This window comes from Ceratotherium simum, chromosome 4 (assembly GCF_057802395.1).
Source record: "Ceratotherium simum simum isolate JZ-2026a chromosome 4, ASM5780239v1, whole genome shotgun sequence".
Taxonomy (NCBI): Eukaryota; Metazoa; Chordata; class Mammalia; order Perissodactyla; family Rhinocerotidae; genus Ceratotherium; species Ceratotherium simum.
Genome location: NC_141903.1, coordinates 80,611,316 through 80,628,202, shown reverse-complemented (window position 1 = coordinate 80,628,202; position 16,887 = coordinate 80,611,316).

Sequence of the window (16,887 nt, the reverse complement as noted above, 5' to 3'; positions counted from 1 at the left end):
CCAGGATCTTCAGGGCTAATCTGGTCAAACACCTCATTTTGAAGATGATGAATTAAACCCAAAAAACTTCAGATATCTACTCTAAGTCACCCACCTAGCTTGTGGCTGAGCTGAAACAGAATTTAGGTTCTTAGATGCCAGGTAACTATCAGAGTTTTTGCAGATTTTATTCCACTAGGTAGTGGAGCTCCCCAAATAACGAGATGGAAAACATTTTCCTGATTTTCTTGAATTGATATTTGGCTTTAGGACTATATTTTTCTTTGTTTCTTGCTTTAACATACCCCGCAAATCCCCAACCTATCTGTTAAACCCTGTATTAGTGCCTCATTTGTCCCTCTTCTAGGGGAGCCCTGTTCAACAACTACCTGCTGAGTTGCCTCCACCAGCTCTCTAACCCCGTCTGCAACATCAGTGTCTGCCAACTCTCCCTTTTGTGTTCATACAAGCCCTATCATGACCTCTGATGCAGGCACTTTGTATTCGCATTGGGCTACACTGCCAGAGCAGTGAGATCTAGGAGGTGTTCATTGATGTCTGCTTTTCTCTACCATCTGTTTTTCTGGTGGCCACCACCAATTTGGATGGCTAGACGAGAGAACACCTATTGTTTGAGAATTGTCAATGAGTAAACCAGAAAACAAAATATCCAAAATCTTGGTTTTGAATATCAACACCTGAGTTCTCAAAGAGATTCTGGAAAGATGACGACATGAACAAGGCTCTCTTTATTTCTAGCACTAGCTCCAAATTATCTGCCTCTGCCCAATCATAAAACTGGTTGGGTTCCTGGGAATCTGGGAGGAAATGAAGCTGTAGGTTCTGAGGAACGTCCTAGGGAGAAAATTGGAGTAGTGGTCCCCTCTGCCCCGACTCCTGATGACTCAGTGAACACCTGAAGAAGAGTTTTGAAACTTCAGGGTGAGGATCACAAAGAAACAGAGCCTTGAACTAGTTTACCTCACAGAGATCTACGGGTGGGTTCATGCAGGAGTGGGTGGGCTGAGTCTTTCCTTCTTCTAAGGCTAAGAGGGTTTGAGGAGATCGGGGAACAGAGGAGACTCCTCAGCAGATTCCGTTCCACTGGTTGATCGCAGAAGGTCATTTCCCCTGTCGCCACCTGTAGAACCCTCACCACTTATAGTCTGACAACCAAAGAGCCAACAAATTAAAAATAACAGTCCAGCAAATGAGCTAGCAGCCAGAGTGTGCTGGAGAGTCAGAATAAACAGAACATGTGGCCAGCACACAGAACTGCCAAAGGAGACAGGTGGCAACTTTAACAGAAAAATTATAAGAGCACTTAAGGAGTTCAAGTACAACAGCCCCAGAGAGGCCATCAGTCACAAGCTGGGGCTGCCAGAACACGGCCCAGGACTTCACTGAAAGGATAGGACACTCAACAATGGTTTTGCTGTGTTTTGAGGTCTTGGACAATTTTTTCTAAAAGCAGAAAAAAAAATAAGAAAAATGATAGAAAGAAATCTAAATTCTGATGGAAGGAAAAAATAAAGTATATCAGTCATTATACTAAATATTAATAGATTGAATCAGTCATTAAAATCAGGCTATTAGAGTATCAAAAACCTAATTCCAGGTATAAGTTATATACTAAAAAAAGGCACTTAATAGAAATTCTTTTAAACATGGTTGAAAAAAAAATTGAGCAAATAATTACCAGGCAAATGAAAAGAAAAAAAAGCCGGCGTGGTTATATGAATACCAGATATGGTATCATTTAAACTGTTAAAAATCTTTTCAGAAAATTTAGATAGGAGTGAGTGTCAGTTTTATTTCAAGCTTGCTGCAAGGAAGGAGACGTAAAACAGGCCAATTAAAACATTTCTTACTTGGTACAGACATTTACTTTAAAAGGCAGGGAGGGGCAGTGAGATAAAATACAAAAGAAATAGTATGAAAAGAAATAATATCTGAGGATTATTAGACTCCTGACGGACAGTCAGCTGTGTCAATGAGTAATTAGTTTCCAAGAAGGACTCTTAATCCTATTAAAAATATGTCAGAAAATTGTGCAAAACATTTTGTTAGGAATGCAAATTTCTTTCCAGAAAGATATTTTGAATTATCTTACACGAACCACATTTGGTACAATTTTCCTTTTACAAAGATTAAAAGCAGTAATCAGGAAAAAGAGAAAATGAGGTAATAATAATAAACAACATTTGTCTTAAATTTGTAGAGACCATAAAACAGAGAATCTAAATATATTGTTTTAAATAAGAAAATAAATGTATAGTGATCAACTTCAATACACCCTTTTCAGAACTGAACAAATCTAGTAGAAAATAAAAACAAGTAATGTCATGTGGAATGTAGTAATTCAATCAATAAACTTGATTTAATATAGAGAACTTTTCATTCTTTGAACAAAGAATATACACTTTCCATATATCCATGGAATATTTATAAAACAATCATGTACATCCATAAAGATGAAAGGCTTTAATAGAAGTGTAATACAGAAAGATTGAAAAGGATATTTATCAGACAGAACTATTTTATTCTGCCTTCCACAACAATCCCCACTCTAACAGATTGAGATCCCAAGTACTGGAGAGAAGGAAGAACTTTAGAGAAAAAATAAAGACTTAAGAATTTTATTTGTTTCTGTACTCTGCAAACTGTCACCAGCTAAAGTGGAGGTGAGACCGGGCGGGGGTGCCGACGAGTAATGGATGCGGCATGTCCCAGAGAGGAGCTGACCTGTGCCTCCCCCGTTCATCTGGAAACTCGGAGTTGACGGCCTCGCAGTGTCATTAGTTCTGGGAAAGTCAGAGAACTGAGACAGGTGCAAGGGGTGTCAGTAAGAGAAGGAATGGCCCCTAAAGCTTGGACCTGCCTCCCTGTAATCCGAGATATTTGCAGGAGAGGGCCGCGTAACTATGGGAAAGAATTTGAAGATTGGCTGAGAAAGAAAAAACCCAGACATGTCTGCAGCGATCTCTCTGATGGGAGACAAAGGTTTGCATCCTTCTGAGGCAAACGATGAGGAGTGGACTACCTAGATAGGAATTATTTGATTTCATGGCATGGAGGAGAACACTACTGAGGAAGAGTGAAATGAGTTACTTCTCAAAAGATGCCGGCACAGCATCAAGACAGATCAAGGCTTATAAATGGATATCTCCTCCTAGCTAATGCCTCACCAATTTTTGTGTGCCACTGCCTCTCAGCACAAACACCTCCAACAGAGGTATTATCAATCCTGGGGAGAGGATTGATAAAACAGAAACAGTCCTGGGGCTGGCCCAGTGGCAAAGTGGTTAAGTTCAGTGCACTCTGTGGTGGCCCAGGTTCACAGGCTCGGATCCCAGATGCAGACCTACACACCACTCATCAGCCATGCTGTGGAGGTGTCCCATATACAAAGTAGAGGAAGATTGTCAACATATGTTAGCTCTGGGCCAGTCTTCCTCACCAAAAAAAAAAAAAGACAGTCCTAAGTTTTACCTTTTCAACACGATGTAGTGAAGAAATGGACTGAATTTCACTGAATTTATAAATATGTATTTAGCTTAATTTTTCCACATCAGGTAGAATGGGGTTTCAGAACCAGAAATAAAACAGAACAAAATTTTTTTAAGTTATGTTTTACATGCTTGTACTTATGACTTGTGAAATTCTACCTGTTACACTATATTTTTGTATTTTCCACGCTGTACCCAGATGTTCATGGGATTTATTATGTCCTATAATTTTGCCTGTATTCTAAAGAGAGATATATTTAAATTCAGTTGTATTCAAATGGGAAGTTTCAAAAAAGAAGAAATTTTTTTAGTGTGAAAAAATTTCAAAAATCAAATAAGTACTGAAAATCCACTAGATTTAGAAATTAGGAAGTCATTTGTGACTTTGTTAAAAATAGCATTTATTGAGCACTTACTACAGACAAGAAAGTGTTAAGCCGTTTACATGGATTATAGCATTTGTCTGATCCAACAATTCTATGGGAATGGTTGTTATTAACCCCATTTTGCAGTTGAGGAAACTGAGATACAGAGAATTAAGTAAGCTCTCTGGGTCCCACAGAGAATGACTGAGCCAGATGTCCAGCCCAGCACCCTGACCCAAGAACCCACACACTTCACCAGCACATCAACTTCAAGAGATGACCATCAGGTAGGAACCATTTTATGCTGTTAAAAATAGAAACAGAAAGCAGAAACTTGAACTACGAATTTGGGTTTGTTTGTTTGTTTGTTTCCTGTCAAATGTAAAGGATGTCTGGAGCCAGGCAGGCTAAGGATGTATGCTGACCTCACTTGTCATCAGAGATTGTGCTCCTTTTAAATTTCTGCTCCAGCACTCTTAAGGAATGACCCTCATCCTCATGCTCTCAAGAGGGCTGCCGCAGCTCCAAGCATCAGCCCGGCATTTCATGCAGGCTAAAAGGGAAGAACAAAGGGTGGAAAGAGCCATGTGTTGTGGAAGTCAAGCTCTTTTAATGACCTCAGTGGATTCCTCTTACATCTCATTGGCCAAAATTCTTTCACGTGACCACCTCTAATTGCAAGAGACATTGGGAATTGTAGAGGGTACATTGCTACCACAGATAAAATTAAAATTCTATTAGTAAGAACAGAAACAGTGCATACTGGATGGGCAACCAGCAGTCTCTACTATAAGCGGCTCAGTGGGATAGAACTTAAAAGTGCACTGGACCAAGAGGTGATTTTAAATACGGTAAATGGTGTATTTAGATTTTCTTTCACTTTTATTCAATAGCTGCTAAAATTTTAACTTTAACTAAAACATGAAAATGTACATTCTTTTGCCAATCTTTTGGTCTAGGGCCATGCCTTTCCTTAGAGTATGTGCACACTGGTTGTAATTCTACAACATCTGTCTTGTATTTTTTCACACCCATAACACATCTCTCTTTTCCCATTTCTTTAAAATGGAAAAAAAAAAAAAAAAAAAAAAACCACTTATAAGTGAAGTGTTAAATTCTAGATTTTCAGATTTTTCCCATATTTTACAATTGTCTCCCATACTTAAATCAATAGCAATTTTCCAGCCAATTTTTACTGCTTGTTTTCCAAAGTGTTCAAATTATTTTCATGGAAACAATAGCTTTGTGTGTGTGCATGTTTCTTATTCATAAATTAACTAAATTACATAATTATAATAGTAAACGCAACAAGCATATGATTTGGCACACGACTCCACTGGGGCTAGCAGAAGATGTGGACATCCGAAGGAGTAGCCTGCTACCTACTCTCATTTTCTTGCCTTAAGCATTAAGATGTTTTATAGGGGAGATTGTGTTAGTTAATCCATAAAGTTTGTTAATTGGCAATTAGAAAAGAGAACTTTTATGTAGTTGCATTAGTCACTTCTGTGCTAGGTTTTGTCTTTTTGGGTTTTTTAATTTTTTCAAGTGATATATAACGCATACAGAAAAGCTGTACATGTTTAATGTACACGTCTTGATGAGTTTGAAATTAAGTATACACCATGAAACTGTCACCATAAGCAATATCACAAAGTTAACTATAACCTCTAAAGGTTTCCTCCCTCCATCTTTTTTTGTGTGTGATAAGAACATTTAACATAGCTAACCTCTTAACAAATTTTTAAGTATACACTATAGTATTAACTATATGCACCATGTTATACAGTAGATCTCTAGGACTTATTCATCTTGCATAACTGAAACTTCGTACCCTTTGACCAACATCTCCCTGATTCACCCCACCCCCTAGTCCCTGATAACCACCATTCTACTCTCTGCTTCTATGAGTTTGACTGTTTTAGATTCCTGATATAAGTGGGATCATGTAGTAGTTGTTCTTCTGTATCTGGCTTATTTCGCTTAACAGAATATCCTCCAATGACAGGATTCATGTTCATCCATGAATGTTCATCCATGTTATCCCAAATGACAGGATTTCCTTCTTTTTTAAGGCTGTATATATATATGTCACATTTTCTTTATCCATTCATCTGTCTATGGATATTTATGTTGTTTCTGTATCTTGGCTATCATAAATGTTGCAGTGAACATGGGAGTACAGATATCTCTTTTGAGATCTTGATTTCAATTCTTTTGGATATACACTCAGAAGTGGGATTGCTGGATTATAATGTAGTTCTATTTTTAATTTTTTTGTGGAACCTCCATACTGTTTTCCTAGTGGCTGCACCAATTTACATTCCCACCAACAGTGTACAAAGTTTCCCTTTTCTCCACGTCCTCGCCAATTTATCTTTTTTTTTAATAATAGCCATCCTAATAGGTGTGAGGTGATAGCTCATTGTGACTTTGATTTGCTTTTCCCTGAAGATCAATGATGTTGAGCACCTTTTCATATATCTATTAGCCATTTGTATGTCTTCTTTGGAGAAATGTCTATTCAGGTCTTTGCCCATTTTTTAATCAAGTTATTTATTTTTTTGCTGTTGAGTTATATGAGTTTCTTATGTATTAACCTTTTATTCTTTTCCTGTAAATAAATGTCAGTTACTCTCTGAAATATGTTAAATACCCAAAGGTATGAATTATTAGCTTCTAGAAAAAAAAATTAGAAAGGGTGAAATAAATCATCTAAAGTGTTTACTTCTGGTGAAAAATAATAAGTATCTAGGAAAAAATGTTACTCAAAGATTTTACTAGCATTCAAATGCTTGCTTTTCATGTTTCATGTTTACTTTTTACAAGTTTAGAAATTCACTATATTTTAATCATTTAAGAAAATGATGTGAACAGTCAGTAATATGTTCTGATTACAGTCACAAAAACCTGTCTACCACCCTGAGCTCCTAAAGGGCTTGACTTCTCAGTTGTTTTGTCAATTAATTATAAGAATAGGAACTCAATTATATTTCAACCCCATAATGGGTATAGTAAAAATTCATATGCATAATTATTGAATTTAGAGTCTGATGGATTTAAAGCAGAAAAGGAGACATTAATGTAGGTGTGGGAATATAAAGCTGGGAAGAGTCATGGTTTGCTTATTACTCTTTAAATGTGAACCAAAACATCAGAAATTCCCATGACTCCTATCAGAGTTAACACATATTTATTGTGATCACCGTGAACCAGACACAGTGTGATATTACTTTCGGATTTCCACTCTATTTTCCTTTCTTACTTTGAAGTGAACATTAACCAGTTTCTCAAACTAGTATTTATCATAAACTGTTTTGCTACATATTAACCTAATAACAATACTATCAGTTTAATTTGTGTTATACATACCTCACTTTCCCTGCTCCTATTAAACACAAACCCAAATATACTTTACGTGTGATCCCATTTAAAAATGCTGATCTTAATTTAATTTTCCAATTTCTAATTATGACACAGATGTTCATGGATAATTTAATTAATAGAATCTGTTGTGTAGGTTACTAGTTATAAAGTTTCTTTTGGTTCTGCATTAGATCATAAAGCAGAAGTATTCTAACCCATTCAGAATGGAAAGAGTAGTTTGGATAGTCTATATATATATATTTATTATTTATTTCATGACCATTCTCTAAACTGGCTAAAAAGAAAAAATTATATTCAGCTTCCTAGTGATTTATATTTACTGGACTATAATTTTCCAACTTTCATCCCATTCCTATATGATTTAGTGACTCACATCAACCATGGACTAAGTTACTATGCTTGCTATCTGGATGCCTTAATGCATATCCGTAGGAGCCCACCTGGACATGGTTCGAGTATTGGCACAGACCTAACCCATCCAGTGTATCCAGAACACATGCTATCTAAGTGGGGCATCTAAACTTTGTCTGAGATCGTTATTTATAAACCAGACTTGTAATGTGTGGATTTAAATTCACAACCTCCAACTCATAGAGAGCTTACTGTTAAGCAACAAGTATAACTTTTGTACAATACAAAAAAGACATCCTCACACTTCGCACGAGGAATTAGCTGAGCAAGATGAGAAAAAACAGAAATGAGAAACTGTAGAACCAAAGCTTTCATTTATGCCAATAATTCTGAAAATGCAACATTGCTGTCTTTAACATACATCAGTTCCAACAATATTCAGCCAGCATTAATGAACTGATTCCAAAGTTCATGAGCTCAATATGTTACTACATGAAGAGGGGACTACCTGGTCAGAAAAACTGGATGTAGCTACTCTCTATTTGCAAAGAAGGAAGAAAGTGTGTTTCCTATGGGGGGAAAAAAGTGGTACTGAGAGAATTCCAAAATAGTCTGCACTCCAAGTTTTATGTATGCTTCTCCATGTGTGACTAACAGCCTGGTGTAGAGCAGGGAGAACACAGACCAAACTGATATGAATAGTCGAAGCTGTTATGGATCAGAAAAGGCCACCTTAGTGACCTAGAGTGTTAGCCACAGTGCTTATGTTTTGCATGAAAGAAGAAGTAGTCTACAAGACTGTACTGATTAAAAGAGATGAGTGATTTAGTTAAGGAAATAATAACTTCCAGTTTTCCAAAGTTCTTTTGAATGGTAGACACTTAATATTTGGGGGTATTGTCATATTCTGCCAAAATGCAAATAAATACCATCCATTTGGTATTAAGAACATTGTTTAAAATGACAAAGGAAGTGACCACAGAATAGGCTTTCAGTATCTACCAAGAACTTGGCAATTGGACATCATATAATAGATATTCAGTTCACAAAGATTCTCGATTATTTTTGAAGATTATTTTTTCTCCTTTGAAAGAAAGAGGCAAGAAAGAACAAGTCAAAGCCTACCACACTCCCTGGGCACAATACAAGGACAAAGGCCAGCTTCATGGACATATGACCTGTGCTTGGCGTAATGCTCTGATGTTGCCATCTCGAAATTCTTAAAAATTTTTTAACAAGAGACCCCACATTTTTATTTTGCACAAATTTTGTAACTGGTCTTGACAAGGACATTCATTGTGGATAAGGGCACAGACTCTGTGCTGTAGTTCGTCACCAGGATATAGATGAGCATAAGCACTTATTCTCCATTGTTCTCTTACTGCACATTCCCCATTAATGTTCTTACTGTAATTTCACCCCCATCCTGCTCCCTGGTCCTCTTCCTATTGAAAAAGTCATCAAATAGTCACAGATTTAGCAACTCTAAATGGTAAGCAAATTGATATAAAATTACCTTGATATTTCTATAAAATTAATATTAATTAATGTGGATTAATTAATATTAATGCCCATGTAAATTGCTTTAACCACACATTTTGTAGGAAGGCCACATTAATGTCAATGGAGAATAGTTTCACTTTCCATAACCTAGAAAAGATGCAAATAAGAATAATACAATAGAGCATCAATTTTTCCCATAAACCAAAAATTCACATTTTATCACTAATATTTATACCAGAGGAGTTGTAGCATTATGCTTAAATATCAGAACCACATATGAATATATGCTTATGAGTAGCAAACTTTGTGACCACTTATTAAAAAACAAATATTTTGAGGAGTAATATGTGATTAATTTCTTCATATTGGAAAATGCTTTGGTATAATAAAGTTGCAAACACTTTAAGAGCACCTGCTTCTGTGATTTGAGGGAAATTTTTTGCTCAAAATTTGTTGCCTTTTAAACTCCTGCAAATCCAGAAAGAGCAGATGATAATTAACCCAACCCAGGTCAGGGTTGCAGGACGCCTTATTCTCAGATAAAGCAGGTAACTTCTTAGTAGTATAATGTCATGGATGCTAGGACCACACGAGGTCCTCACCTTCCTCTCCTGCACACCGATGCCTAAAATCCTGCCCCTAATACAGCTGGCTGTTGAGTAGCACTTGCTACGTGCCAGGCACTCCGCTAAAAGCTTCCACCTATATACTTCATTCAATCCTCTCATCAGGTAGACGCTATTTCACACATGAGGAAACTGAAGCACAAAGAGGTTAAGTAATTTGCCTAAAATCACACAGCTAGCTGTGGCAGAGTTGGATTTTCATTCCAGAAAGTTGGAGTCTGTGCTCTTCAGCAGGATGTCTCACTGCCTTACACGAGAATTTTATTCCTTTTGTTTGGGGAACTCCTACCCATTAAGATGTCAATAGTTTTGAAGGAGGCTGCCTGGGCCCGGTCATTTATAACTAAGGAGAAGACTGTGAGCGCCAGTTTGAGGTGGTGGAAGACAGCAGGAGGTCCACAGAGTCCTAAGTGAGGAGGAAGGAGACCTGGGCTGGAAGGGAGAGCGGGCTGAAGTGTGTGCCTTCTTCCTGCCTCCCACCCTCAGGCCGGAGACTGGAGAACTGCAATTTGTTGTCTCCACTCATTGGCAAAAAGCTTCCATATGTCCAGCCCAATCAGATGGGGTTCATTATTGAGTGGATTTTTATCAATCAAAGAAAAAAAATAGTACAAGCAAGCAGCAAACAGGAAGCTACCTAAACAGACAGCAACCAAACCAGAATAAGTGATTGAAGGCAAATGATCAAAGTTAAGTCAATCAATACATTTCCATTAGTTAACTCCAAGTATCATTCAGCATTTCTCATTGGCATCATTGCAACGATACCCAGCTCAGGGTGTCAAAATCCTCAAGTTCCAGCCAGAGGGCACGATTCAGGCCATATGAATATTAATGTTCAAAATTCACTGGCTCTTCATCCCTACCCATGACCTTGCATTGTTCTTTATTTCTTAGTGGGAAAATATATCTTCCAAATAATTGTTTTCTCCTTGTCAAGTACCTTGATGAAGGATATGGTCAATATGTCTCTACTTTATGTATAATGGTCATTGAATTACAATTCCAGCTAACTTCTCTACATGATTTTAAAATTTTATAATAAACTTTCATTTTCTGTTTTTTGAAGACCCAGAAATTGTAATTATAAGTGTTTAAATGAATTATTTATCAATTCTTCCAAATCTTATTTCAATGTCATGCCATCTTTCACTATATTCCTTAACAAAAAAGCCTTTTGATTTGGTTACTTTGCTAGAAGTTCAAAGATATATTTGTTCAGTTCATTCACAAATTTATTGAGCACCTGCATCACATCAGACACCCAGCAGGTGTTTGGATACATCAGTGAACCCAATAGATGAAGATCCCTGACCTGGTGGAGTTGACATTCTAGCCACCAAGAAACTGGGATTTAACTCCTTGCCACAGGGATCATTTCATGTTATTTGCAGAAAGTCCCTTTCTATAGAGTTAATATGTATCTAGCTCCCCGTAACTGTTTTTATGGATGACTTCAATGTGTAAATGATATAAATGTAGAAAAGCACTATTTGTATCATCTTATGTATCGCAAGACCATAAAATCCAGCAGCAACTTAGTCAAGTCTTTGTGTCAGAGAGATGAATAGGCTATCCTACACAAAGCAACATGGAAAATGAAGAAACTTTCTCCAAATATATGTATATTTTAAGGTCTCATAGACATTATTTAAACAGGATAGAAAATATTCAGTGATGAATTTTGGCAAGGAAATGGGGTATGACTAAGGAAAACAGGAGGGAGCTGCTATATGAGCATTCCTCAACCTTGTCCTTCAGTTCTCAGTGACCTGTGGCTATAAGTCCACTATATTCATGCTTAAATGCTTTGGCTTCTCATTTTAAAACACTCCACCATTATTCAACCAACTACTGCTATGTGTATTGAAAATATACACCGGTGAAAATTCTAACCTCTAGGTAGTATTTATTGTTCATTTTATTCTGGAGCTTTTCATCTGTAAACAAATGCACCAAGTATGAATCAGCAAACCAAATTCAACAATATTTTCTGTTTTCTCAATACTTATAAAAGGCACTGTGTACATAAAACAATTCATGGAATTAAAAGCATTTACCTTTTCCACCCTTAAGAATCCAATATTCATTTCTAACAGTTGAAACAGATGACCAATCTGACAGACACAAAAGGATACAGCAGTTTATGAAGGACGCTAATGCCTGTGAGGACGCCGTACATTTAACAATTTTTTAGTAAACAGTGCCACCATGTGGTGTTTCATGAATTTTAGGATTCATTAACCAATTGAACATTGCATTTAATAAAATACAATAACAAAGATATTTTTCTTACTATGTTACATTGGAAAAGCCTCTTGGGCAATATTTACTAGAATGCATAAATATTTACTAAATGAGTTTTATATAAATAAAAATTTTCTTTTTGTTCACTAAATTTTTATATACATATTTTTATGTGTACATATAAACAATTTTTATGTATATAAAAATTTTACAATAGCTTTACTTATTTTCATGTAAAAGAATCCCCCTTTAAACCTAAACATATGTCACTGAAAACAAAATTAGAAAAACTGAAAACATAATGGTCAGAAACATAGCATTTTTGTGTTGGTTTCAATTTGGTGCATAAAGACTAGAAAAATGCTTTTAAATTGTGCTTTAAAATATTACATTTTTTGCTCAACTATTTTATTGTGCTTTAGAAACATATTTAATGTTAATTTATTTTTCCCTTCTTTATATTTCCAGGTTCACTACTGATTTTAAATTATAATGAAATTAACAGGTAAACTAGAGGCAAACCTAGAAGGATATTTAATGTTTATTCTCCTGTTCAGAAAAGAAAACAATTTTTAAAACCTTTAGGAAAGGTAAAGCACAACTTACCATATTTATTTTGAAAATCCTTATTGATAGACATTCTTTTTTTTTTTTAAAGATTTTTTATTTATTTATTTTTCCCCCAAAACCCCAGTAGATAGTTGTCTGTCATAGCTGCACATCCTTCTAGTTGCTGTATGTGGGATGCGGCCTCCGCATGGCAGGACAAGCGGTACATCGGTGCGCACCCGGGATCTGAACCCGGGCCGCCAGCAGCGGAGCGCGCGCACTTAACTGCTAAGCCACCGGGCCAGCCCTGATAGACATTCTCATACTCTCCCCGACTCTGTCATTTGACCATTTAAAGAAGTTTTTTCTGAGTTTGTCCTCGTTGGAAATTGAAAAGTGATTCCCTAACTTGTATGAGTTCTTCCTCGCCTCATCCCTCCTCACTCAGTGAAGACCATCCCTCCTCACTCAGTGTCACACCTAAACACAGCAAAACGAATAATATCTGTCCATGGGTACGACACAGCTTTTTGAAGAATGTGAAAAAAATATGGTAAGAAGTTTGAATAACAAAACTAACATTTTATTTTAATTTAAATAAATACATTTATTTTACATATTATGTAAAAATGTAAAATCATATTTTTTCAATTTAAAACACCAATTTTATCTTGCTAAAATGTGATGATCAAACCTTTTAACTCTTCAAAGAAAGGTTTCTTCGAGCAAAGCATGCTTAATTAAATATGTAGACTTAACTGACACCCATCTGGCATGTAGGAGAAAAAAGATATAAAAGGCTTAAACTAATTAAAGTCTTTTTAAATTTAATTTAATTAATTTATTTTTTGAATAATCTTTTTTTTCTTATTTTTTTTATTGCAGTAACATTGGTTTATAACATTGTACAAATTTCAGCTGTACATCGTTATATTTCTATTTCTGCATGGATTACATCATGTTCACCACCCAATTACTAATTACAATCCATCACCACACACACGTGCCTAATCATCCCTTTCGCCCTCCCACCTCCTCCTTCCCCTCTGGTAACCACCAATCCAATCTCTGTCTCTATGTGTTTGTTTGTGGTTGTTTTTTTATTTTTTTTATTTTTTGTGAGGAAGATCAGCCCTGAGCTAACAACCATGCTAATCCTCCTCTTTTTGCTGAAGAAGACCGGCCCTGAGCTAACATCTATTGCCAATCCTCCTCCTTTTTTTTTTTCCCCCAAAGCCCCAGTAGATAGTTGTATGTCACAGTTGCACATCCTTCTAGTTGCTGTTCGTACGTGGGACGCGGCCCCAGCATGGCTGAAGAAGCAGTGCGTTGGTGCGCGCCAGGGGTCCAAACCCGGGCCGCCAGCAGCGGAGCACACGCACTTAACCGCTAAGCCACAGGGCCGGCCCTGTAGTTGTTTTTATCTTCTACTTATGAGTGAGGTCATATGGTATTTAACCTTCTCCCTCTAACTTATTTCGCTTAGCATAATACCCTCAATGTCCATCCATGTTGTCACAAGTGGCTGGATTTCATTGTTTCTTATGGCTGAGTAGTATTCCATTGTGTGTATATACCACATCTTCTTAATCCATTCATCCCTTGATGGGCACTTAGGTTGCTTCCAAGTCTTGGCTATTGTGAATAATGCTGCAATGAAAACAGGGGTGCACGTTTCTTGACGCATTCGTGTTTTCATGTTCTTTGGATAAATACCCAGCAGTGGAATAGCTGGATCATATGGTAGTTCTATCCTTAATTTTTTGAGGCATCTCCATACTGTTTTCCATAGTGGCTGCACCAGTTTGCACTCCCACCAGCAGTGTATGAGAGTTCCCTTCTCTCCACATCCTCTCCAGCACTTGTTGTTTCCTGTATTGTTAATTATAGCCATTCTGACGGGTGTGAGGTGATATCTCATTGTAGTTTTGGTTTGCATTTCCCTATTAGTTCATGATGTTGAGCGTCTTTTCATGTGTCTGTTGGTCATCTGTACATCATTTTTGGAGAAATGTCTGTTCAGGTCTTTTGCCCATTTTTTAATTGGGTTGTTAGTATTTGTTGTTGAGATGCATGAGTTCTTTATATATTTTGGAGATTAGCCCCTTGTCAGATGTATGGTTTGCAAATATCTTCTCCCAGGTATTAGGTTGTCTTTTCATTTTGTTGATGGTTTCCTTTGCTGTGCAGAAGCTTTTTAGCTTGATGTAGTCCCATTTGTTTATTTTTTCTATTGTTTCCCTTGCCCATTCAGACACGGTACTTGAAAATATGCTGCTAAGACCAATGTTGAAGAGCATGTTGCTTATGTTTTCTTCTTGAAGTTTCATGGTTTCAGGTCTTACATTCAAGTCTTTAATCCATTTTGAGTTAATTTTTGTGTATGGTGTAAGATAATGGTCTACTTTTTTTTTTGCATGTGGCTGTCCAGTTTTCCCAACACCATTTATTGAAGAGACTTTCCTTTCTCCATTGTATATTCTTGGCTCCCTTGCCAAAAATTAGCTGTCCATAGATGTGTAGACTTATTTCTGGGCTCTTGATTCTGTTCCTTTGATTCGTGTGTCTGTTTTTGTGCCAGTACCATGCTGTTTAGGTCATTATAGCTTTGTAGTTTATTTTGAAATCAGGGAGTGTGATGCCTCCAGCTTTGTTCTTTTTTCTCAGGATTCCTTTGGCTATTCGGGGTCTTTTGTTGTTCCATATGAATTTTAGGATTCTTTGTTCTATTTCTGTGAAAAATGTTGTTGGAACTTTGACAGAGATTGCATTGAATCTATAAATTACTTTAGGAAGTGTGGACATCTTAACCATGTTAATTCTTCCAATCCAGGAGCATGAAATATCTTTCCATTTCTTTGTGTCTTCTTCAATTTCTTTCAGTAATGTTTTATAGTTTTTAGTGTACAGATCTTTCACCTCTTTGGTTAAGTTTATTCCTAGGTATTTTATTCTTTTTGTTGCAATTGTAAATGGGATTGTAATCTTAATTTCTCTTTCTGCTGCTTCATTGTTAGTGTATAGAAACACAACTGATTTTTGTATGTTGATTTTGTATCCTGCCACTTTACCATATTCATTTATTATTTCTAAAAGTTTTTTGGTGGATTCTTTAGGGTTTTCTATATATAAAATCATGTCACCTGCAAATAGTGACAGTTTCACTTCTTCCTTTCCAATTTGGATCCCTTTTATTTCTTTTTCTTGCCTGATTGCTCTGACTAGGACTTCCAGTACTATGTTAAATAGGAGTAGTGACAGTGGGCATCCTTGTCTGTTTCCTGTTCTTAGAGGGATAGGTTTCAGTTTTTCACCATTGAGGACGATATTAGCTTGAGTTTGTCATATATGGCCTTTATTATGTTGAGGTACTTTCCTTCTATACCCATTTTATTCAGAGTTTTTATCATAAATGGATGCTGTATCTTGTCAAATGCTTTCTCTGCATCTATTGAGATGATCGTGTGATTTTTATTCTTCATTTTATTAATGTGGTGTATCACATTCGATTGATTTGTGGACATTGAACCATCCCTGCGTCCCTGGAATAAATCCCACTTGATCATGGTGTATAATATTTTTAATGTATTGTTGTATGCACTTTGCTGGTATTTTGTTGAAGATTTTTGCATCGATGTTCATCAGTGATATTGGCCTGTAATTTTCTTTTTTTTATTTTCTTTCTGGTTTTGATATCAGGGTAATGTTGGCTTCGTAGAATGAGTTAGGAAGCTTCCCTTCCTCGTCAATTTTTTGGAACAGTTTGAGAAGGATTGGTATTAAGTCTACTTTAATTGTTTGGTAGAATTCATCAGGGAAGCCATCTGGCCCTGGACTTTTATTTTTGGGGAGGTTCTTGATTACTCTTTTGATCTCCTTATTGGTGATTGGTCTTTTCAAATTCTCTATTTGTTCTTAATTCAGTTTTGGAAGGTTGTATGATTCTAAGAAATAGAAAACTATTTCTTCTCGATTATCCAATTTGTTGGCATATAGCTTTTCATACTATTCTCTTATAATCTTTTGTATTTCTGAGGTGTCCGTTATAATTTCTCCTCTTTCATTTCTGATTTTACTTATTTGAGCCTTCTTTCTTTTTTTCTTGTTGAGTCTAGGTAAAGGTTTGTCAATTTGTTTTATCTTTTCAAAGAACGAGCTCTTGGTTTCATTAATTTTTTCTATTGTTTTTTTAGTCTCTATATCATTGATTTCTGCTCTGATTTTTATTATTTCCCTCCTTCTACTGATTTGGGGCTTTGTTTGTTCTTCTTTTTCCAATTCCTTTAGGTGCACTGTTAGATTGTTTATTTGAGATTTTTCTTGTTTGTTGAGATAGGCCTGTATTCTATAAACTTCTCTCTTAGAACCACT